This window comes from Porites lutea, chromosome 11 (assembly GCF_958299795.1).
Source record: "Porites lutea chromosome 11, jaPorLute2.1, whole genome shotgun sequence".
NCBI lineage: Eukaryota > Metazoa > Cnidaria > Anthozoa > Scleractinia > Poritidae > Porites > Porites lutea.
In genome coordinates this window covers 15547509-15572828 of record NC_133211.1, presented here as the reverse complement: position 1 = coordinate 15572828, position 25320 = coordinate 15547509, and the positions used below count along the sequence as shown (strand labels likewise).

At 40.5% G+C, this 25320-nt stretch overlaps 2 pseudogenes; both read right to left on the bottom strand.

Moving 5' to 3' along the window:
- LOC140953255 (uncharacterized) lies at positions 1–12170 on the bottom strand (annotated as a pseudogene).
- Positions 12171–18295: 6125 nt separating this feature from the next.
- Positions 18296–21059, bottom strand: LOC140951902 (kelch-like protein 40; annotated as a pseudogene).
- Positions 21060–25320: the final 4261 nt, after the last annotated feature.

Below are 25320 nucleotides of genomic sequence, written 5' to 3'. Positions count from 1 at the left end.
TTATTCAATTTTATCAAGTACTCCTTTTGAGCCTGTAAATGACGACCTTTCTTTTTCAGGGATTCTTTCCACTGGTATGGTGGTCTTCTGGGTCCACTTGTTCCCCACTGGATCATAGACTTCCACTGTGTATGCATTTGCGTATCTAGGACGTGAACCACCTAGCACATAAATTGTTCCATTCACACACAGCATGCTTCCGTGAGAACGGGGAACATTCAAGCTTCCAATAAACTGCCACTCATCGGTAGTAATATTGTACACCTCACAACTATTAAGTTCCTTCCGGCTTCTGTCTTTCCCTCCTGCGACGAAAATTTTGCCTTGAAAAGCCACACCAAATGCTTCGCCTCTTTCCTGCAATTTTCTCCCACTGATGCCCAACAGTGTCGAATCTTTCAGCCACTGTAACATACTCTGGGTGTGAATAATTTCTCGTTGCTTCTCCTCCTAAAACATAAAGACAGTTACCAGCTGCAACAATACAAGAGTCATACCGGCAGCCCGATTCAGAAGAGTGAAAAGACAGCCATGAGTACGATTCCACATCGAATTTTTTCACAGTGGATGTTTTACCGGTAGTTTCACTATCATCAATATGTATGGCATAGAGTTGCCCTCGGCAATCCAGATATTCTGTACGGTGGGAAACACCCAGCTCCAAAGTCACCCAAATGTTAAAAACAGGGTCATATCTTTGAGTGCTGCGGCCATTAAAGGTATATAACTGATCATGAAAGTTTATCATCTTTGTGTATTGGCTTAGGTTTTGTTGTGGCTTTGTGAGATTGGACATAGTTTTCCAGGCGTCTTTCTCTGGAAGCAGTGGAAGGTAACAGAGAAGGTACTCTCCTCCGCCGACTACAATGGCTTGTGTCTCAAGTCTTTTTCTTGGTGACTGATTAATGATATCCTCGCTAGCGGTAGGAACTAGATCTATGGCTTCCAATACTTTCGTCAAACAATCAGGGTCTTTCTGAACCAGCTCGTGCGTAACGTAAAGACAGTTAGCAAAAAGTCACGCGATAGTAAAACTAGTCGAACTTGCCCAAAAAGTTGTTTGAACTTATCTTTTCGCTCGCTTTTGTCGTGCTCGATCCAATTAAGTATTATTTTGAGGACGTCTTCTTCAGCTGCTAAACGAATCTCGTCATTTGAAATCCACGTCTCAACCTCTTCCGCTTTCAGGCTTAAGAATTCTTCTGTTTCTGCTACGGAGGCGAAGTTTTCGAGCAGGAACTTTGCACTATTGATAACTAACTCTTCACATCGATACTTCTCCGCGAAGTTAAGGGTTGAAATACAATTTGAGCTAGTCATTTGGTGTTGCTCAAGAAAACGCCCTAATTTGGTTTTTAAACCTTCAATGAGTAAATATTCTGCAGCAATAATCAGATCAGTGGCGTTCGTTTCATTTATCTCGACACTTCCTGTGTAGATGAACTCCAAAATATCCGCGAGAATCAACTCTGAGATGTCCTCGAACCTAATAACACCTTCTTCTTTTTCTTTCATCTCGCTCTGAAGAAGTTTCTCGAAGAACGGACTCGCCGCCGAGAGCAGATTTCTGTGGGCCTTGAATTCTTTCCCTCCGTTCGCCACCAAGCTTATGTCGCACAAATGATTCTGACCTCGTTGCAAGTTGAGTCGCTTGAGTAATTCCACACAGAAAGAACTTTGTTCAACTTCACAAATCGGATTTAAATCCTCCATTTTTCCCAGTGACTGATAGCAGACAAGCTCAGACTAGTACACAGCCGTCGTCAGGGGTAGGAGTAAATGGACAGTGATGGCAATTTCCAACTTCAACGAATGGTATTTGGTCTCGATCCAGTCGATTTCTCATCTATTAAAAGGTTCATTTCACAGCCATTTCGGTATTCACCGGTATTTTGTTCTTTTGGTTCGTCTTCCGAATGTAATACGTTTCGAAAAAAAAACTTCTGGAGACTCGTGGTTTCAATAGGCCAATTTACAGTTATGGGCTTTTTTCCTAGCCCTTGTCATGAGTGAACGTGGGGTTGAGGTTAACCTTGTTTTGATACAAACCTACTCCCTTTTCTAATGCAAATTTGGCTTAAAATCGAGCTTAAAAATACTAGTTAGTATGAGAAAAACATGATTTACATAATAAGGGGTTGAATCAAAACAAGGTCAACTTCAGCGTCGTTTCCACCTGTATTATAAACTGTAAAATGGTTTATTGTCTTGCCGGGGTGTAACAAAAGAAAATGGAATGATTTGTTGAGGGGGACATTGGGGGGTACCCAATACCGCAATACCGTAAGAAAAAATGACAAATACCGAAATACCTCGTGGAAAATCGTCGAAATACCGATAGGTGGTTTTCATGCAATCTCGGGAGACACAAATAATAGTGGTGAAATGAACAAATGCTGGTGGACAAACAAAATGAGCTAATGAGCGATCTTTTGTTTACCGTCCACCAGCATGGCGGCGATGACGTAACGTGAAAACCACCTATACCGCATATTTTAATCACATTTATAATAGGTTCCGCATACTTATGGTTGCTTCCATCTAGCGCGTTTAATTATCTCAGGCGTTTATCCACCAGACGTCCATGTTTTTTTTTAATATTTTGGTAGTTCGCAATTTTTTTACAAATTTTCAGTGAAAAGTAAACTACATTCGTTCAACCTTTTGGTAGGTCGACCCAACCGCTTATTAACTCCAATAAAAACATCGATTTACATTTTTTCAAAAGATAGCCAGTCTTAACGCCTTAATGATGCTGACAGTTTCGATGACTGTCAGCCATCTTTATCAAAACTTGGAAAACATCAAAAGTGTCAGAAGCCTTAAATAGGCTTCTGAAGGTGTTAATTATTGCGATAAACGCGCAAAGTCACTCTGTAGACGCCCCCTCCCCCCCTGGTTTGGGGATGGAGAACACTTGTGTCCATATGGGAGAAAGATGATAGGCTCCCTCGTCCCTGTTCATAGTAGGGGTGTTCGATCTAATACATATGCTTTCCTTGATCCATCGCTTAAACTTGTCGCTTTCCAGCTCAACTATTTCACTTACTTCCCAATTCATGATATGATTGTTCTGGCAGACGTGGTCTGTAATGGCTGATTTATGGTGCTCATTGGTAGACGTTCTGTGGGTGGATCTTTTGAAACTTTTTGTCAGAGATCTTTTCTGCTTCCTTTCTGTGTGCTGTGATCCTGGTTCCCAGCTGTCTCCCTGTTTCACCGATATATACCTTTTCGCATTGGCTGCATGGAGTTTTGTACACCACTCCAGCATTTTTTTGATTCTCAACTTTGTCCTTCGGGTGAACTAAAACCTGTCTGAGGGTGGTTTAAGGTTGAAACCACTGTGGCTATCCTGTGTTTGGTGAATATACGTTGTATTTTCTTCCCGAATGAGTGGACATATGGGACAGTCACCACTTCTCTTGATTTTTCTTGTGCTTTATCTTTCTTGGATTTCTCTTTTCTAATACACTCTTTTTTTTTTATAAGAATATATTTTATAAGAATATCGAGGCTGAAATTTGCGAAATTTTAAGAATATTTTAAGAATAAAGCCGAGGCTGAGTGAGATTTTGAAAAGGATAGATATAATTTTGTGTGTTGAAACATCTGTAAATACAATACAATTTTATGTTTTTAACTTAACCGTATAAAATTATTCCTTTCTCTAAACGGCGAAACTAGCCAACAAAACGAAAAAACCTGCACTAGCTATAGCAAAATGTTCAACGCTAATGACACTTCGATGAACGTTACATGTAATACATATGTACAGTATTCAGCACAGATCTAGATACCAAACACTTGTAATTGATACCCCAATAAATTCTAAAACGGAAATGTCATAAGCTATAATTTAAGAATAATACAAGAATATTTTCAGCCTAAAATCGGCAGAAAATTAAGAATATTCAGCCTGGGCCGGAAAAACAATATTCTTATAAAAAAAAAAAGAATGTAGCGTTCTTTCTGTTCATTTGCTCTTTGACCTTCTTTATCGCTCAATCCGGGTAACCACAGTATGGAGGGCTGTTCTTATGTGTTCTTCCTCCTGTTTAGGGTCTTCTTCTTCCGTGACAATGCTGTCACTCCTTTCCAATAACGTCCGTATGACAGTAAGTTTGTGCTGAAGTGGATGACACCTTCAGAAGCCTATTTAAGGCTTCTGACACTTTTAATGTTTTCCAAGTTTTGATAAAGATGGCTGACAGTCATCGAAACTGTCAGCATCATTAAGATGTTCAGACTGGCTATGTTTTGAGAACATTTAAATCGATATTACCTTCACTAGTCCAATAAAAATAAGCTAAAATAACTCTTGAAAGCGCGAAAACAAAAACAAAAAACAAACCAACCACAACCCTTTCCACGCACGTCCACTGCGAGTTTTGATAAGTGAGTCTAGTCTAGCACGTCAGTATCTCAGGGGTCAACTATCTCGACTGTCTCACACGCCGCGCCGGTAAGAGGCAAACTTACCAGATTTTCTCTTTTAACTTTACAAGGAGTTTTTCAATTCTCGAAACCCGACATCTAAACTTATTCTTCTTGCGATAATGTTCACCTCCTTGGCCCTCTTCACAAAAATTGCCACACAGTCAATGATGACCACGCCGTCTTCAACCTCAGCAACCTCAGCCATTGTGAGAAAACGTGTAAGACCTCGAATTACCGGCACAGGTGCACAGATCGAAAAGCCTTGTAAGGTAACTTAAGACGACTCATTATCATTGGATGCAGCAACAATCACATTGTATATTATCGACCATTAACTGTCACAAAATGACCCACAAATGGTGTAATCAATTATCGCTATGTCTCAACCTTTATGTCCTACTGTGTTTTGTTTTGCGTATTGTATCGAAAGGAAAGCGCAAATAAACGATACCGTAATACCGTGAGCAATCTTATTTCACCGAACACCGTCAGCCAAAATGATGAAAAACCGCACACCGCAGAGCTAGATGATACCGCAATACCGCATGTTAACATCAGAATTACCGAGATACCGCACGAAAAACCGCAATACAGTAAACCCCCATGTCCACCTTTTTGTTCGACCTAAGAATAGGTCTCTTAGTCTTTGGATATTGGCTTCGGGGCCGAAAGTTACCCGGATTTTCGAGAAGGCCCCGACACCGAGTCGGCGTTTTATTGACTACAGCCTGTGATATAATTTAATTGAAATTCATCATAACATTAATTAATACCATCTTTCTTTAGGACTCTTATATGAAAGAGACGTGAATGCTCGTCGTCTGCCTTATAAGCTCTTATACGGGTGTAAATCGCACATTTTCGGGCCTGTTTACATGGAGGTGGGGGACCCCAGGTAGGTGAGGTAACCTTCTAAGGTGGGGTAACACGCCTGTCCATATTATCTCTCATAAATAAATAAATAAATAAATAAATAAATAATAAATAACGATTTGCAGGTAGCACATCCACATAGTGGTTCTTCGTCTACCTGATTCCTGGTCGAATTGGAATTTGGAAATATTGGTTTTTGAGGAGAGGGGAAAACCGGAGTACCCGGAGAAAAACCTCTCGGAGCAAGGGGGAGAACCAACAACAAACTCGACCCACATATGGCGTCGACGCCTGGATTTGAACCCGGGCCACACTGGTGGGAGGCGAGCGCTCTCACCACTGCGGCACCCTTGCTCTCATTTTAATTTGCAGTCACACAGTCCATCACAAGCAACACATTAAGGCTTAACTGTATCAGACAGTCACATTAATAGTAAGAAATGTCTCACCCATGAAGGAGCCTCCAACCAACCAACCTATGCCACTGATACTAATATTATAAAGGAAATAAAGGGAGATGTAATAATTTGATCACGTTTACATGATAGGTGGGGTGACCCGCCAAGGCGGGTAGCCCGGTCTGCCAGACCGGGTAACCCTCTCAGCCGGGGTCAAATTTTGCCATGTAAACGTGTCAAGGTGGGGTAACCTGCTTAGCCGGGGCTGGATTCGCGACACTGAATTGGCGGTAAATTCACTTTGGCGGTGGCTTTGCATCATTATTAAAGGTAACAATAGAATGCCACAGCACTGAAGCTTGCAGCAAGAGCAGTAACTGAGTATAGAAGAGCATTAATCACAAAAAAAGTGGTTTGCCAGCATTTTTCTTGTTTACGTGCTTAGAGACCACATTCAATAGTCTTGAGACAGTGTACAGCGGAATGGCGGGGTTGTAAGATTGCATGTAAAGGAGGGTTATTTTTTTACCCCACCTAAGCGGGTTACCTCACCTATCTGGGGTCCCCCACCTTCATGTACACAGGCCCTTACTTAGGAGCGATTTACGAGGGTGTTCATGACTGAAATGCAATATTTTCACCCATACAGGTGTCGCTTGGGTTTTTTCCCTCTACTTTCCTCATCCTTGATACAGATGGTCAAAGGCATTGTGAGGACTGAAGAAAAAAACGTCTTTGATCGACGGTCAACTCTGCATGCCTTCTTGACTCCTTTTTGATGACTCTCTAAGGGGCTGTTTATATGATACCGGACTGACTTTCATTCCGGAATAGTTTCGTTCCAGAGTCCTCCTCAGGTGCTTCGTTTTTCGGACAGAGGTGAGGGCGAAACGCGGGTGACTGTTGATGCAAGGGACTATGGGAAAGAGAAAAATGAGAGGCCAAAATTTAGTCGCGAAAGAGCGTCTGGGTGCGAGGCAGTTCCAGAGTGAAGTTCCTATTGTATTGACACTAGAATCGAACGACCCAGCCTGAGGAGCGTGGTACCCGCGCCAGACGATAAACATGACTTGCGCTTTTCAATGCGGAACAAAGTTAGTTTTCAGTTACCATGATACTAAAATGAAATTGGAATGAAAAACGGAATGACTTGTACGCGCTCGAAATGTCGTTTCGATAATTGTTCTCGTCTCCAGAGGGCCGCGATCCTTTTGGACAGCGTCCCTCAGTCGACCTCTTTGTGAGCCTTTTTAGGCCGCGAAGCGGCCGAGTGACGTCCCGCGCCATATTAAGTCCGACGAAGGACTTTTTTAAAGTCTACGTCATGAAGCCCGAAACAGTGCCGTTCCCAAAGGTGTCCGTCTTAGAGAGAGTTGACTGTGTCTTTTTGCTGATGACATTCAACACTCACTGTCGTCATCAGTGCCAATGAAACAAACAAAAAGACCCTCAAGCGAGTGAGTGAGCACCCAACAGCCCCAAACAGTCAGGCTAGTCTTTTTAGACCACACGACAGTGGAAAGAGTGGTCGACTTTACATGCCTAGCTACGTAAACCGCAACGGAACCAGTGAACCTTGAACGCAAACTGAACTGTCCAATTGACAGTTATCACGAACCTTAGGTAAGTAACAATTCCCAATCTCACTATTTAGTATCGCCAGATTTATCGTGATCATACATGTACGTAGGTACTATCATAGGTACAGCAGTCACAAGGCAATATAGACTAAAACGAATAACTAACTGGTTGCCTCCTACTTGTTTGCTCTACGCTAAGTAGTTTAATCGAAGTGCCTATGAACTAGGTAAAGCCAGAACTGAAGTGCGCCATATGGTATCATACGGACCGGAGAAGAGTCAAGTCTGTCAATTCCAAAGTGTTTGTGTATCTAGTTATTTATCTCCAAATGTCTACTAGGGGTAGCCTGTGGTGAGAGGTGTCTGTATTCGCAGGCTCATCCAGGAAAGCATTTGCGATTTTTCAAAAGAAAGGGATTTCACTCGTTTATTTACAGGCCTCTCGAGAGTACATACACGTCATTGTGGTTAGTGCGATCACACACTTAACAACAGCAACAACTTTTTAAAGAAAGCTGCCAAAACCGCGGCCTCTTTCCCTTCAAGAGTGTCTTGAAAAGGTAGCTATAGCATTTGCCGGGGATATACGGTCCCTAGAGACTTTTTGGGAGGGGGAGGGGGACCGTGGAAGTCACGTGTTCGGCTGTCTTGAAGATTTCCTTGATTGCTGACCTGGGTAACGGTTAGATAACGTATCAGATACTAGACTGAACAGACCTTTGTCACTCGGCGGCCATTTTGCCTCGGAAGATTTAAAAAGCTTTACTTATGCACAGCTAACCTTGTTCTCTATACAAAGCTTTTTAAATTTCCTGTGACAAAATGGACGCCGCGTGGCAAAAGTCTATAATGCGCTAAAAATAGGCATCTAATCCTTGAAATTGTATCTGTTTTTTGGTAGTCAGCAGAGGAAACGTGAAAAAAGAAACAAACGAAAAAACAAAACAAAACAAATAAATTAATTAAATCCAAACCACTGGGAGCAAATACACAAAATCAGGAGCCCATAATGGGCTCCTGACAAAACGCTCCGTTCTAGAAAGTTTGTAAATTGAAATAGCCCTGTTTTTTTAAAAAGATATTTCTTTATTTGTTCGACTTATACATCAAATAAATGCTTCTTCATAATCATCCGGAGTACCGTTTCCTGTGTATGAGGATACAATGCGGTTAATTATGACGTAAAATCTCTCACCACGCACAGAACCACGGTCGTAAGCTAACGACTTTCCTTCTCCTCCCCCGTTCCTTTCTTTTGAGTCCGTCTCCATCTCCCTCGGGTACATTATGAACTCGTTCCAGGCTTCCGCGCGCCTATTTATCCAAGATGGCGGAGTCAGCGCTCGCGGCTCGCGCCAAAATACGCCCGGCCTGCACGCTAAAACACAGGGTGCAACAAGAGTACAACAATTTGCTTGTTAACATATTGAACCGTATTTTTAATAGAAATCTGTCCTTAAATAATTTCAAATGGCTGCTTACAAAACTGGAGCTTTCGTGCGTTCGAAATATTATACCCCGTTCTAGAAAACGCTTCTGAAATGGATATCCCGTTCTAAATCAGAAGCTCCAAAATCACGACCCCGTTGGGCGGCACATACCCGTATAGGTAATGTATGGGAGTACCCCCCCCCCCCCGGCGATTAAAGTGGAGGAGCAAGGGAAGAGAGGCAGGTGGAAGGCTATTAAAGTGTGAGAATACCGTCAGAACAAGAAACACGGAATTTATAGAGTAAATGGAGGGAAAGAATACAAAGCTTCGAGACCAGGAGGCTTAGAACGTGTTTGTGGAGGGGAAAAGGTGATAATTCGCGCGAGAGAGAGAAAAGAAGAAAAACAGTTCTGTTCAAGCAGACTCTCAAGGTTATGTTTTACATTATCACGAGCTTATATGAGTCGTGTTTTACCTGTCGGACGCTAATTTCTAACTCAATCGATCGTTGTTTCGGTCAACCTTGTGAAATAACGTCCAAAAAATCCGTTGTAGGGGGAGCCAACAACCACCACTACTACGTGAGGGCAATTAATAAGAACCAAACCTTGCTCGAAATTTACGCGGCCATTGCGGCCATGCTTGATTCAAACTGAAATTACTTTTCAGCTCCATCGTACATGAATGGGTTTTTGCTGACGGTATAATTCGGTGCCTCTTATACGACGACTTTCTGTGACCTCATATACACATGCTTGTTTGTTACGCATATACAGCTATTTCGAGACAGGTTGTCGGAAAAAATGTGCACGCGACAATCCCGAAAGGTAACATGGGACATGATCAATACACTGTTCCTGACACTGTAACTGTCGAACCTACTTTTGTTGCTTTACTTTAAAACTCGCAAACATACTTCAATGGCCTCTCGTGCCATTCTTTCAAATTTCTTTGAAGAACAGCGAACTCAAAACTACCCACAATACCTTTCGGGATTGGCGCGTGCACTTTTTCCGACAATCCTTCTCGAAAAAGCTGTATATGGGCTTTTTTTGTGCGCACATATATGAGCGTTTGTAAGAAAATGATCACAATTATACTTGCGAATAAAAATCCCACAAAGCAGGAAAGAACACAAGTATACGTGAAAAAAAAAAACGTACGTATATCGTGTAGTAGGAATGATTGCAAGTATACGTGGGAAAAAACCGCACGTACATCGTGTCATAAGTTTGAAACAAATGGCCGACCATATAGCTGGACAGTTTCCAAGAACATCATGATCCAACTTCCAAAGTCAATTCTTATAAAGGACAATATAATAACCACGATTTCTTTTCTTCGCACTTTCTTAAAACCAGTTGTTAATAATCTCGTCAGCAAGGATTCTCCTGTATATCTACCACCCCGTTTTTTTTTAAACATTAAAAATAAATATTTTCAGAAGAAAAAGAGAATATTGAGATCCCCTTAATCTACTTCATTCTCTGTTACCAGAAGCTAAAACGATTCCAGAAAAATATAAAATTTACTTGTAATGTTCGAGCTACGTACACAACTCACTTATCCTTCAATCTTGAACACTGAAATAACTGTAAATATTATGGTAAATGTCGCTCTCGCCTAGTCATGTATCAATCTTCATTATTTTTGATCTTTTAAGCAATCCTTTAGAGAGTTTTAATGTGGCGCATTGAAATGAATAAGTTTCTTCGTCAGAGCTCTTGTTGATAGGTATGGAGGTCTTCTGGATCCACTTGTTTAGTTTGGGATCATAGCTCTTAACTACAATCATCTCGTCTGGCTTTAATGAATAATTTGCCCTGACTGTACCAACTGCATGAAGTGTTTGGTTAAGACTCACCACACTAAGCAAACGAAATCGGGAATCCTCGTTCCACTTTGTCAAACTTGCCATGGTTTGCCATTCATTGGTGGAAACCTCGTACACTGCACAGTCGTAGAATCTATCACAAACAAAAATCTTCCCTTGAATAGCCACACCAAAGGCACTGTTCATCCCAGTTTGCATAGATGCAATGTCCTCCCATTTGTTTTCCACAGTGTCAAATCTGCCAGCTTTTTTACTATATCCACCAAGAACATACAGACAGTTGTCAAAGGCAACGACACATGATTCATCCCTGTAGTGGAAGTTCTGCGAAGATGAGAGAGTCTCCCAGGTGCTCAACTCTACATCATATCTTTCAATCACAGGAATGGCTCCGCGTCTAGGGCGGTAAATAGCATGGATTTTCCCATTAAGAACAGCCAACGAGACTTTCTCAAAACGACGGGATAAGCGTAATGCTGTCCAACTGTTGAAAAAAGGATCATACCTTTCTGTGTCAGCATATCTACTCCCAGGAAAGCTGAACAACTGGTCACGGAAGTTTATCATCTGTGTAGTGTGGTTTCGGTCTTCTGATAATCCGTCTGCTAATCGCTTCCATTCATCTTTCTCGGGAAGGTAACAGTAAGTTTTCTTTCCCCCACGTACTACAATGGCGTGTGTTTTAAGCCTTCTTCTTGCTGGTTGAATTTGAGTATCCTCACTTGCAGCACGAACTAACCTAATAGCGTCCGTCACACGTCTCAAAATAGAAAAATGTTCTGTTACCAGTTCATTTGTCACGATATCAGAGAACAGAAAGTCACGCGAAAGCATGACCAGTCGGACATGACGAAAAAGCTGCTCAAACTTGTCTTTTCGCTCGCGTTTGTTTTGTTCGACCCAGTTAACTATTACTCTGAACACATCTTCTTCAGCTGCAACCAAAATATTTTCACTTGAAATCCACTTCTCAACTTCGTCGGCTTCCAAGTTTAAAAATTCGTCTGACTCGGCTACGGAAGTAAAGTTGTCTTGAATGAACTTTGTACTGCAAAGAACAAGTTCTTCACACCGATATTTCTCGGCAAAGTGAAAAGTTGAAATGCAATTATCGATGGACATTTCCTTCTCTAGAAATCGCCCGGCGATGACTTTCAAAGACTCAAGCAGTAAATAATCGGCTGCCATTATCAGATTCATGGCGTTTTCTCCATTTACCTTAATACTTCCTGTGTAGATGAACTTTAAAATATCTGCGAGGATCGATTCCGAAATCTCCTCGAATCGAATGACTCCTTCCTCGTTCTCTCTCATATCGCTTTGAAAAAGCTTAGAAAAAAACGGGCTCGCCGCTGAAAGAATGTTTCTATGGGCCTTGAATTCGTTCCCTTCCTTTGCTACTAAGGTTATGTTACACAAATAGTTTTGTCGTCTTTGCATGTTGAGGCGCTTCATCATTTCCACACAGAACGAAGATTGTTCAGCTTCACTGATTGGTTCTAAATCTAAAATGGATTCATCTTCTTCTACTTCTTCTTCATCTTCTTCAGAACTGGTATCAAATAATTCAAAGGAAGAATCCATACTCACAGCTCAATTAGCAATGGAGCGTTCCAAATTTCACAAGGTTAAGTTGTTGTTAAAATGCAAATAGTCTCGGGATTTCTTAGTTCTGATAGGTAATGATAATGATAACGTCGCGGATGAGAGGACATGAGAAAACAAAAGGCCGGCAAGAAAACATGCGAGGAAAAATATACCTTCGAAAAAGGCCATTTTAAGGAACAAATGAATGAATGAGTACAAAAGCATTCTCTCTTGATGAGTAATATTAATCTTATTGAAGATGCCAACTTCACTTAAACTAGTGATTTACAGGAGGGTCTTCTTAGCCTAAAATCACTTGACGAATATAATAATTTACATCTTAAAAGTTTAAAAAATAGAGAGGAGAAGTCGTTACATCACGTTGCCATGGAAGCAAATTTTTTGGATGACAACAAACCGATAAAGTCACTTAAAAGTCTATTCGCACTATTTCAAACTTTAGCGATCTAATTCAATTTCATTGAATTTGGCAAATCTTGCCGAAATTTTCTTTGGGACCGTATCTATTGTTATCTAAGTTTAGAAAAAGAAAGCAACAATTTTTTTGTTGTGTTCACCTACTCTATAAAGCGGGCTCGTGAAATTTGGAAGTTTTATGTCGTAGTGGTGCAACGACGGCAAAGAAATGTACAAAATAGCGTGAGGCTAGTGCAAAGTTGTTGTTTGATAATATAATTATGTTATTTATTGCCGTTCTCCTTGCCGTCGCCGTCGTCGTTGGTTTTGCATCCAGAAAAAGTGCTACCATGGTAACGTGACGTCACACTTCTCCTCTCTATTTTACAAGATAAGAGTTAATAAAATAGGCCCGCAATGCGCGCGTGTAGCTACTGCTTTCTTGTTTGCATTGGTATGTGAATACGGTGCTGTTTAGTATCTACACCTATTTTAGAAAAGGTTGTCGTAAGGCCTACGCGCCCATACCACTAGGTATTTTGGGCGTGTGCGCTTGGGTACTCATAGAGCGACAACCTTTTCTGAATTAGCTGTACACAGCTATTTCATCTAAGGTTGTCGCGGCTCAAGTGTACACACCCAGACCGCAAAGGAGCATGCGAGGTAAAAATAAGTGGTTATTCGACAAATGACTGACATTCTGCAACATGGAAATTGGTCGGGGCTCAGCCCAAACAATAGGTTTGTACGACTCGACAATATCTTTTCGAAATCTTATTTTCAATGGATTTTTCTCAGCGGGCTCAGATGCGGCTAACAATAACATAAACATGAGGCATTGTTTTCTCATCAAGAGATAAGTCCTTGTGTAAGTGGCGTCCGATTTGCTGTTCATGAGGTACAAAAATAATCTGCCGTAGATGCGGCTAACAAAATAACATAAACATGATGCATTGTTTTCTCATCAAGATATAACTCTTGAGTAACTGGTGTCCGGTTTGTTTTTAATGAGATACAAAAACAATCTCATACCACTCTCTGTAAAGGCAAGTTTATTGGTTCCCGGGAGGGAATTCATCGTTTCCCGAAGGGAAAAGCTGGTTCCAAAGATGGAATTAGGCGATTCTGATAACACTTCATTGGTTGCCACGAGCGGTACATGCAGTATTTCGGGCTGTTTGGCTGCAGAAATCCCTCGGCCGCCATGTTCGACAAAATCTTGGCGACTCACACTCAGCGATGTTTTTGAAGTCCAAACTTTGTTTGAACCTTCAACACCCCTGAAAAAGGCTTACGGTACTTTGCGAAACGAAACGAAACGAAACGAAACGGTATTTTGCGAAATGGTACTTTGCGAAATGGTACTTTGCGAAACGGTACTTTGCGAAACGGTTACAACACAATGCTTCATCACACCTTATCTAGAGTACCTAGAATTCCACTGAAAGCTGAAGATTTGTAAAGATAAACCTGGAGCAAATTTCCTCGTTAAGTCTGTTTCCTAAGAGCAGCATGTATTACCAGACGCCATCTTGGATTTAGGTGACTTGAATGTTGTGTATGAACCATTTTAGTGTCCTCTGTGTAACACGTGTAAATTTTGCGGGCGCATCTTTCACACGCAAACATGTAAAAAGAGCGTTTCAGAGCGTTTTTCTTGTAAATTTGTTTCTTAGTTACTATGAGTACCATATATGAATTACAATTAATGCAAATCAAACAAAAAAATTGATTTTGGTAATTTGCTAAATGATACTTTGCGAAATGTTTGTCTTTCTTTCGTCACGCGAGGCATTGCGTGACAAATTTTCCCGCGCCAGTCAAATTTGATTGGTAAAAAAACAACATGCTAATGGTATTGAAAAACATTGAGCTTTAGAATACTCTCCTCCGATATTAAAACTACAAGTGACATTTACAAAGCGATTGAGTTTTAAGACGACATTCAAAGGACCCAGCATCATAATGTATTTAAATCATGCTTAGACTACCCAAAACCAGTGTCAGATCTGGATATATTTTTAAAAAGACTACGTGCTGTGTACAGCTAAACATTGTTCTCTGAGATCGCGTAAACCTAAACTTTACGGAGATATTAAAAGCAGTTACTCTCACATAACAGCAGCTATGGAAAAATTATTATATTTTTGAGTAGACATATCTCATAAACGGGCTAGAAATTCAACAGGAATACGCGCGAACTGAATAAATTGTCTGTTGAACAGTTTTTACTTCATTTCGCAAAGTACCATTTCGCAAAGTACCGTTTCGCAAAGTACCATTTCGCAAAGTACCATTTCGCAAAGTACCGTAAGCCCCTGAAAAACACTTTACAAGAAAACACGGGACATAATACTTGAATGCTTTGCCTAATAATACGCAAAAAGTATCAAGAAAACATGGCAAATCTTACCTTTTGTCGACAAGACGAAGAGCATTCACCATTCGCGCTAGGGAACACGAGGAGAAATGCAACGTTGCGAAACGTTTCACAGTCGATATTTTCACGGAAAGAGATCGCACTTTTACGGAAAGTGGTCGGTGAATCGGCTTGTTACACTAGTATTTATGTATTTGACACAAAAAGACGTACTACCAGATTCAAAGTAAGAAAAGCTCTAAACAATAAGTTTGTTTGTGTTTTTATAACCTGTAAAGTCTATCGAAATTGGATGCTTATCAAATTTACTACCGGCATTATCGTGCGCCAAGAAAGTCGATCGTGATCCGAAGGTCTCCAAAAGCCCTCGTAAAATCGACTCTATCCATCAAAACGATAGTATTGTAGCTACTCGCGCATGCACAGTAGCTACAAAAATTGTAATAGTTTAAAAAATGAGATGTACATCAAATAAAAACTAAGCATCTAAAATGACTCAAATTATAACTGTATATTAATAACATACAAGTATGTTATTCTAGAGATACTAAGTATCACTGATTAAATTAATAGGTAGAGATCTCGTTTCCTCAGTAAAACCAGATAAAGAGGCGGCTTCCCTTAGTGACAGATCAAATGGAATTCCACTCATTTGCGGCAAAGAGCTCATTTAGAGCTTATTGAACCATACTAAGGCTCTGCTCACAACTGCTTGGTGCCAAGGCAGGTATAAATTGCCTAGTAAGTACGCACTAACTAGCTCTCCTCAATTCAGATTCCTTCATCTTCAGGGAACCAGTGGCAGAAAATGACAAAAAAATGATACATGTGGCATGGTCGAGGAAAAGGTGAGCGTATTTGGTCAAGTAAAAGAGGAAAGATTGGTCAGATTCCTTACAGGCAGAGTTCTTTAGAATAATATTTTCCCGATTTTCCGTATCCCGCTAATTGTCAGTCTCAAATCCCTGCTCAAATAGGGTAAATCTTGACCAAAATAACCTACTGGGGACCCTCTTTACGGGCACTAACCATTTAATACAGGTTTTACTAACCAAAGGTAAATACAAAAGAAGATGTTGAGTAGGAGAAATATCCACTGCAAGACGAAATAGCCCAGAGAGGGTTTTTCTGTCTACTTGTGCCAAAAGAAAAGAAATTGGAGGCCATTAGTGGTCATATGAGAATCTATTGGAGCGTTTCATCCACTTTCCACCGGTTTTTACCTTGCATTTTGGTTCACTTAACACATGGATACAGGCTACGAAAAAGCGGGGGCGCATATTTGCCTCATTCGCTCGTAATTAAGGATGTGAATACAGGTCACACTGCCCTAATCATTCCTATTCAAGACCTTTTCAGGCTTATAACCAGGACAGTGACTCGACGAGTATCTTCTCTGGTGCATCAAAATCCACCCAACGTTTCCTATTGATCACAATGCGGGTTTTCTTGTGCCTCGTATTGTTGGGAATTATTGGTGAACTTGTTTATAAAACAATGTGGAAAGCAAACAGAAGGGTTGAGAACAATCAAGGTTAGTGGTATAGGGCGTATATTTTATTCCTTTTTATCGACTGGAATTTCATGTATGCCAAGTGGAACTGTATCCACACAATAACAGCATATTAAATATTGCCGAATCACCCAATTGTAGACTTGGATCAGTACAAGTACCTTCCGGTATGCAAAATATATAAACGAAAAAACAATGAAGAAGTGAACAATATAAGTAAAAATGGTAAAACAGGAATATTTCAAGACATTTGCCCGATTTGTCTGCTTTTCTGCATGGCTCTAGGAAAAAATACCTTTCACTAAATGAGTTCACAGTAGGTACTGTGAGTTAAAACCTGGTGTAGATATGATCGAAACGACCTATTGAAAACAGCAGTTCAGGTGTGAATAGGGTATGATAAATATCTCATATTGGGATGGGAGAGCAAGGTTCGCGCAGCGGCCAGCACTAATGTGGCCCGGGCTCAAGTCCCCCCTCTAACGGCATATGTTGGGTTGAGTTTGTTGTTGGTTCTCTCCCTTGCTCCAAGAGGTTTTTCCCGGGGTACTCGGGTTTACCCCTTTTCTCAAAAACCAACATTTCCAAGATATTCCAACACATCCCTACCGATTATACAAGATTATCTCCCCGGGAAAGCTTTTGTAATTCTCCTTAAACAGTAAGAATTAGATTGACCAATCACGCCTGTTTTTAAAATGTGGATAAGGGCCTCTCAGTTTTCAGACTCAGTCGAAATCGTTTCACGTAGATGGGATGAAACGAACGATTATTAAAACAACTACATAGTAACCATTCTCCAGTCAGCCTGCGGAGCACCGTTTAAAGGAAAGAGGAAGGAGAACTTAAGACGCCGGCCCATCACGTTTATTTCGTAGACGCATATGTCATCAACAGTCTACTGGGTAGCTTATTTTTCGTGTGTGCAAAATGATTTATTATTTCTCTTGCAGATGAAATTGAACTAAAGGATCTCAAAGTTCAGTCGAATTCCGGCAAAGACAACCTCAAGGATATTGAGGATAAACTGGGACAGTTAGTTCGAAACCGCACGGAAACTCTTGCTACGCAGGCTATCAGAGGCTCAAGTTGAGTGCTCCAGTAAAACTAGCAATAATGGGCCATTTCAGAGCACTTTCAAAACAAGGCAAGTGCAAAATCTTTCTTGTGAAAATGAGTTTTATTTGCATGAGAATAAAACATCATTTTCATATCAATAACTTTTTCGCACTCATCCTCGCTTTGTGAGGGCAGTGGATATTTCCCTCTCCCCAGCTCTTCTACAACACCGAAGAGGCCAGTGGTGTGCGTAGCCGGTTAGCTCCAGTCAATTTTATGTTTGTTCGACATACCGCTCTATTCCGCAACTTTACTGATATTGGATCAGCAATGGAAAAACTAAAAAAGAAACGGAAAATCGTATTTGGGGGAAACCGGCCACCCCCAATTTTCATTTTCTATGATCATACGACAATGATTGCGGCAGAAGCCCATTTTATACCGTACCCTAAATGTGTTGAGACGCTGTTCCAAGAGCAATACAAAGGCCGAAAATGACTGTGAAAATCACTCCTGATGAGGATTTTCCGCATTTGAGTAATACAGTGACAATATTTTAGGAAAATTCCGAAAAATTCCAAGACGATTTTCGAGACGTCTGACTCGTAAACTCTAATCAGACCAGGACGTTTTTCTAGTTCTTCCAAGACCTGCGGCTGAACTCCTGCTGGTAATACTGAACTTGTGGGGGCTAATACTCAAGGTCAAAAATTGTTAAATCTAAGGCGTAAGCGTTGTTTCGATTGGTTGAGAAAGATGCTATCCTTTTTAAAAGAGTTTCGTAACTCACGTTTATAAAATCTTTATCATATACAGTCACATGCCTCAGTACTAAAAAAGGAACGTTTGGGAGCAATATAAAAACGATTTCAGTGTCAGAATTACAACTAAATACAAAATCACAACTAGGACATAACTCAAGTCGTTGAAACCTGACGCGCTAACGGACAAAACAGACTACGATAAATTATTTTAAATGGTCTCAGTCGTTGTTTGGAAAAATTCATATCATTATCAATCTGGTTGGTAAAGAAATTAGGTAACACCATAATACAACTGCGTGCTATTTGATTCCTGTTGCGCAGTATCATGATCAGTGTAGTATTTTCACGTTTTAAGTACAAGAGTTAAGAAAAGCAGGAGGTGAATCCTTGACGTACGCATATGGAAATAAGCAGTACATTGCTCTTGCTCTACTTAGAGCCATAAAATACTAAGATTTTAGAGAACACTGTACTTGCACTAGTTTGCAATCAGTCAAAATAACACTAACATTGGGAGTTTCCTGTTTTGAACTTCCATCTTATAAGCGAATGTTGACATAGGATGACAGAGCCTCCCCTCCATTTTGTATCTTTCAATCACTGGGACCGTGCGGGATCCGTACCGCGTGCTGGACTAGTAGTACTGACTCCACCACTTAATCAGCATAGATTTGCCCCTTAACAACAGCCAACGAGAGTGTATCATTTGGAAGGGGTAATTTTAAAGTGGTCAAGCTGTTGAAAGTGGGATCACATCTTTCTGTTCCAGCATTTCTTCTCCGAGGAAAGCTATACAGCTGATCACGGAATTTTACCATCTGTGTAGTGTGGTTTCGGTCCTTTGATTATCTGTCTGCTAGTCGCTTCCATTCATCTTTCTGGGGAAGGTAACAGTAAGCTGTCTTCCCTCTCTCATTTGCAGTGTGTCAGTTTAGTTTGTTCAGCAGTCCTCTGGTAAGTTTAAGTGTACAGCCTTTAAATGAAGGTTTTTGTTTCTCAGAGTTCTGTTCTGCAGGAATGGAGGACTTAAGGATCTACTTATTGACTTTGGGATCATACCCTTCAACTGTGAGCTCTGTTGTTCGTTCATGATTTAAACCACCTAACACATATAGCAAGTGAAAAACAACATGACTAGCAATTCTACAACTTCTTCATACCACATCGCTCGGAAGGAATGGATGAAGCTAGTTAATGGAGTTCGAGTTCGCTCGAAATAAGCAACACATATAGTATTCCGTTTAGGTACACCATGCTACCATACAAGTGTTGAGAATTCAACCCTTCAATGGTCTGCCATTCATTAGTGGAAATCTCATACACTGCACAGTTTAGGCCATCAGTAACAAAAATCCTCTCTTGAGTAGCCACACCAAAGGGGGGATTCAATCTTGTTGACATCGAGGCAATTTCTTCCCATTTTTTCCCTACTACATCAAATCTGCCAGCTTTATCACTATATCCACCACCAAGCACATACAGACAGTTGCCACAGGCAACAACACAAGAGTCATCACTGTAGTGGAAGTCCTGAGAGGATGAAACAGTCTGCCAGACACACAAATCTACATCGTACCTCGTAATCACAGGGTTTGATCGATAACGACGGTGTATAGCGTGGATCTGTCCGTTAACGACAGCTAACGAGTGTTCTGCAAAAGGAGAAGAAAACGTCACTGTTGCCCAGCTGTTGAAAACAGGATCATATCTTTCAATCCCGTTACAGGTACTCCGAGGAAAGCTATACAAATTATCACGGAATTTTATCATCTGCGTAGTTTGGTCTCGGGTATCTGATACTCCGTCTGCTAATCGCTTCCACTCATTTTTCTCAGCAAGGTAACAGTAAGTTTTCTTCCCCCCACGAACTGCAATGGTGTGCGTTTCAAGCCTTCTTTTTGCCGCCTGCATAAGGGTTTCGTCGCTTGCACTACTAACGAACTTAATAGCATCCAGAACCTGCCTCAAACAAGGGCCACTCTCGCGCACCAGATCATTCGTCACGACATCAACTTGCAAATAGTCACGCGATAGGGAAACCAGTCGAATGTGACGAAACAGCTGCTCGAATTTTGCTTTACGCTCGTTTTTCTGTTCAACCCACTTTAGTATGACTCTGAACATGTCTTCTTCAGCTGCTACACGAATATTTTCACTTGAAATCCATTTCTCAACCTCTTCAGCTTCTAGGTTTAAGAATTCATCTGTTTCTGCCACAGATGCGAAGTTGTCGTGAATGAACTTCGTACTGTTTGCAACAAGTTCTTCGCAGCGATATTTCTGAGCAAAGCGAAGAGTTGAAATACAATTTTCGTTGGTCAATAATTTCTCTAGAAACCGCCCAGAGCGGGTTTTCAGACTCACAAGAAGTAAATATTCCGCTGCCATTATCTGTTCCTTTGCAGTTTCTTCATCTTTTACTTCGATACTGCCAGTGTAGATGAAGTGCAACACATCTGCTAAGATAGACTCCGAAATCTCTTCAAATCGAATGATTCCTTGTTCTTTTTCTTTCATATCACTCTTAAGAAGCTTCACAAAAAACGGACTCACCGCCGACAGCACATTTTTATGGGCTCTGAATTCCTTCCCTTCCTTCGCCACCAAGGTAATGTCGCACAAATAATTTTCTCCTCGTTGCATGTGAAGTCGCCTCAGCAATTCCACACAGAACGAACTCTGTTCAGCGTCACGGATTGGTTCTAAATCTTCCATTTTTGCGTTTCTAGTTTGACTGAAGTCGATGCAAGAATTTTGTTTAATTACGTGGCTGAATCGAATGCAAATCAGCACTGGCAAATAAAGATGAAAAGGAAGCGAATCCTGCGTTCTGATTGGCTACCCTATAGGGACAGAGATGGGGTGCCCAATCTTGCCCGCTTGGTATTTCCCCCAGTTGGTCCCGAAAGAAAAAGATCTCCTTTTGGCCATCTGATAAATCATTTATTGACCAAGCTGGCTGGATATTTGCCTCGTTCTTTTTTTGCGTTTTTATTTGACTTCGTCTCTGTCAATAAAAACACAAAAAAAGAACTTGGCCAATATCCAGTGATCTTGAATGTATCCTTTTAAGAAAATATATGCCATCATGTGACGACAGAAACTGTGACACAGTTAAATTGTGAGGGGGTTGTGGGGGCTGGAAATAGAAAGAGCACCACGGGGACTAGGTTGGAAATTTCATAATAACGCCCTCTTGAGAAACTCCAAGTTGTGACCCTACCCAAGAGCCCCCAAGAGAACTTGCTATCGGGCTGTTATCAGAAAGTCGGCTGACCAGCACGCTTACAATATGCCTCTAATCCTTGAAATTGTGTTGGTTATGCAGGGAGGACAAATGAGAAAACAAACAAACAAACAAAAACAAGCACAAAACAAACTGGCAAATAAATAAACAAACAACAAATGTACTCAGCCTCCTTCAGCTCGTTCAGTAAGCTCATATTTGTTATACCTAAAAACAGTTTCTTATTTTGTTAACTGTGAATATGCCCCGTATTTCCTGTCTTGGGCGGGAACGTTAACTACTGGCAGCTCCAAGGGAAATGTCCACTACTGGTGGCATGGTTATCATTATGGCCAGCGTGTTCCATCGAAGGTGAGGAAAACACCAGAGCACTATATCAGTTCAGCAGCTTCTTTTTTTTACAATGTATTATAGATGTTTTACAAAGTTATTTTTCTTAGTCTGTGGACTTGTAGTGATCGTCATCAATGGTGGAATAAAGATGTCCCTCATTCCTAAGCCACTCTAATGTACTCCTGAAAATAATAAAAGAAACTTTTTCAGCCAAATAATGAAAGAACAAGAAAGAACAATGAAGGACAAACACTTATTCACTAACTGAAATCTCACTGTAGAACACTCTAACAACCTCAAGCTGACAACCTCATGACCAGGTGTCCACTTATGCAAGCCCTAGGATTTTAAATCCCTGGAAAACAATTTTTCGGTTTCATGCCCAGAGATCATGAAAAACTATCTGTAAAAATTTTTTGGTTCCCTGAAAATTCATAAGAACCCATCTCCTAAATCTTTTCAATTTTTCAAAGTCACATTTTTTTCTTGGCACTGGAAGCCATAAATCAGTAATGTGCAAAGCACTTTGGGAACGATTGAAGATGGCAGACAACAGAAAAGTGATAGATGCTAAACAACATTTTAGTTTCGTATAAAAGCAGATTCATAACTAAAGGATTGCTCTACTAGTTAAGAATCTGAGTGGAAAAATAGTGTAAGCTGATCCCTTAGGCTGAAAATGTCACTGGAAAACTATTTTTCTCTTCCGATATTAAAGGCCACGGCAACGACACGGTGCCGAAAACGATCATTACTGTGAAATCCTTGAGCTTGTTATGAAGGGTTGGATAAATCTCAAGAAACTACAAAGAGCTACAAGGAAAAATTTGAATAGAACAATTTCAATTTAAATTCGAACTTGGTCTCGATACTTAAGGGAATAAAAAAATTAATCCTCGATTTGCACTAATCACTGAATGAGCAACTCAGCTCAGATGTAGAACACAAAAGCTATGACAGAGCATATCTGATCTGTGCATCGGACACTCCTCTGAGCTTCTGTTTTATTTCAGTAAAACCCATGCCTTGCTCACTTTGGCATCTTTTAATCATAGTTTGAATCTGATACAGAAAGGTGGAATATTATTAATCAGTTTTCCTAGTCTAAAGTCCTACTTATTAGTCTTTGTCAACCAACCCTTGCTGCTTTCTATTTACCAAAAATCTTCAGAAATTTTACATCAAGAAGAAATGTTTTCTGTTTACCTTACAATTATTAGTTATGAAGATTAGGTATACAAGAAGAAATGAAAATGACAGAAAAGGAATTTAAGAGCGACGGTCAGGAAATATCGACCATCGAGTGGCAAGAGTTGAAAAATCTATTTCCTTCATTTTTTGTCCGTAAATAGCTTTAGGTAGATAAGTAATCTGATGTAAGTTGTTCTCGCAAAAAGCATTTTATTTTCGAGAAAAGTAAGAATATCAGTTTTCGTGGTCGGAGTCTCAAAATGGCCGTATTTTCAACCCGAAATTTGCTAACATCAACTCTCCGCGCATTCGCAAATAAAGCCTCAAGGAGAAATTTGGACACTTTCTATCAATAGAGCAACTCTTCTTCTTTCACTAGAAGATACTTTCAAAGCAATATCAAGACTCGTTGAACTGACATAATTAAAAAACGACGAAAAGGTTTTTACGGTGACAAAAACTTTCATTTAGTAGTTGTTTCTTCATGTGGTATAGCTCCAAATCTTCCCAGTCCTCGTTTATTCACACATTTAGACATCCATTTAAAGCATACCTGAAAACTGGCTTAAGTTCTCAAAGCGAAGCTCCAAACGAAGGCATCGAAGTCCCGTAAATATAGTGAAGCGTGGCCAAAGTAGCTTATTTAACGGCTCCAAGTTTCCTCGATCGTAAAGAGACAAGACGAAATATCTTCCTGTTCCGTCATCCTTAGCGGATTACCGTTGTTAAAGTCCTTATTTTTCGATAAAAAGTGAGTACCAGAATACTAGCGCGTTTGAATTTTTATTCTTCAAAAATAGACGAAAAAACAGACGCCATCTTATAAGCTGATTCGGTTGCAAGGCTGAGGACCTAGTTGTAAACGTTTTGCGTGGGGTGTGAGAGTTGGATTCGCCGGTGCGAGGCATGGAACGTTGAATAGACGAAGCCTTGTGATCACCTCTGCCTCATCATGGGCACGTGAATACTATTCCCTTGTCAAGTTTTCGGTCAAAATCTGATTAGTTATTCTAATTGAAACTAGAAATACTTTTATCGCTGAACCAGGTAAGGCTTGGCGGAGGGTGCTCCGCAAAATGTTAAGGATGGGAGTTATGCTTTCTTCAAAAACAGAATGAATACATCTGGAGAGAAGACCTCCGATAACAAATCCAGCGTTGCATCTGGGAAATCGAACTCAGAAGCTTCCATACACTGTTTGGATGCTTTTATCACTGAGGTACTGGGAACTCGAGTTGTGAGTAAAGGTTACTTGTAGGTTACCAGGCAACTACTGCATTAAATTACATGTATGTCAATGAACTTTGGGATGTTGGCTCAGGGGAGGGGTAGTTGGGCAGTCAGCCTAAGAATATCATAATGATCCAACTTCTCAAGTCAATTCGCATAAAGGATAATATTAATTACCGCGATGTCTTTTCTACGTACGTTCGTGAAACCAGTTTGTAAATTAAATCTCGTCAGCAAGGATTCGCCTGATATCTACCAGCCACGTTTGCACTGTGTGCATTTCCCTTAACCTAAATTAATTCTTCTTTTATTTGTCATTGTTTCAAGTGAACCTCTGGTCTAACCTTAGTATAAATATAAAAAACCACCAGACGTCAGTTCCGACACCGCCTCTATATAAAGAAAAATGTATTACAGGTGTTATTACAGGTTTTGCTATAAAGGTTATGATCGTATTGCTACAATATAATCATCCAGACTTTCAAATAGTAACAAATATTAGTTATTTTCAATCCTTGAAAGTCCTAGGCCTAGGCCAAACGTCGAACTTTTCAAGAGACGAACCACACTCTAATTTGGGTCAAAGCTAAATTAAGTTTAAGATCGTCTGTTGGGTCAGACGTCGAACTTAGGACGCGTCGAACCAATCAACTGAATACAAATTTTTAATTTACTAGTTTAGAAAGTCGCATGTGAAGACGGGGACAATCTTCAGACGTTCTATCCTTCTGAAGCCGACGGAGAGACGATCCAAACTCATTCAGACCAACTTAACTGACAGAGCCAGACGTCGAACTTTTCATGAACTTAACCCAGTTTAAATTTGTTTTGTCTAATGAAAAGTTCGACGTTTGCCAAGTCCTTACTCAAGTCGTCCTGATAATCAGACTAACAAACTTCTAAAAATAGCTACATTTTCAAGTTGGTATATTTTCATTTACTCGGAAGCAAGCACTTTAGATAAGTTGCACTCTAAATCGGAAAGATCTGTTTTAGCCCTAAAAACAGGGCTGTTTCGGTGAGTAAAATACAGTCCTATTTT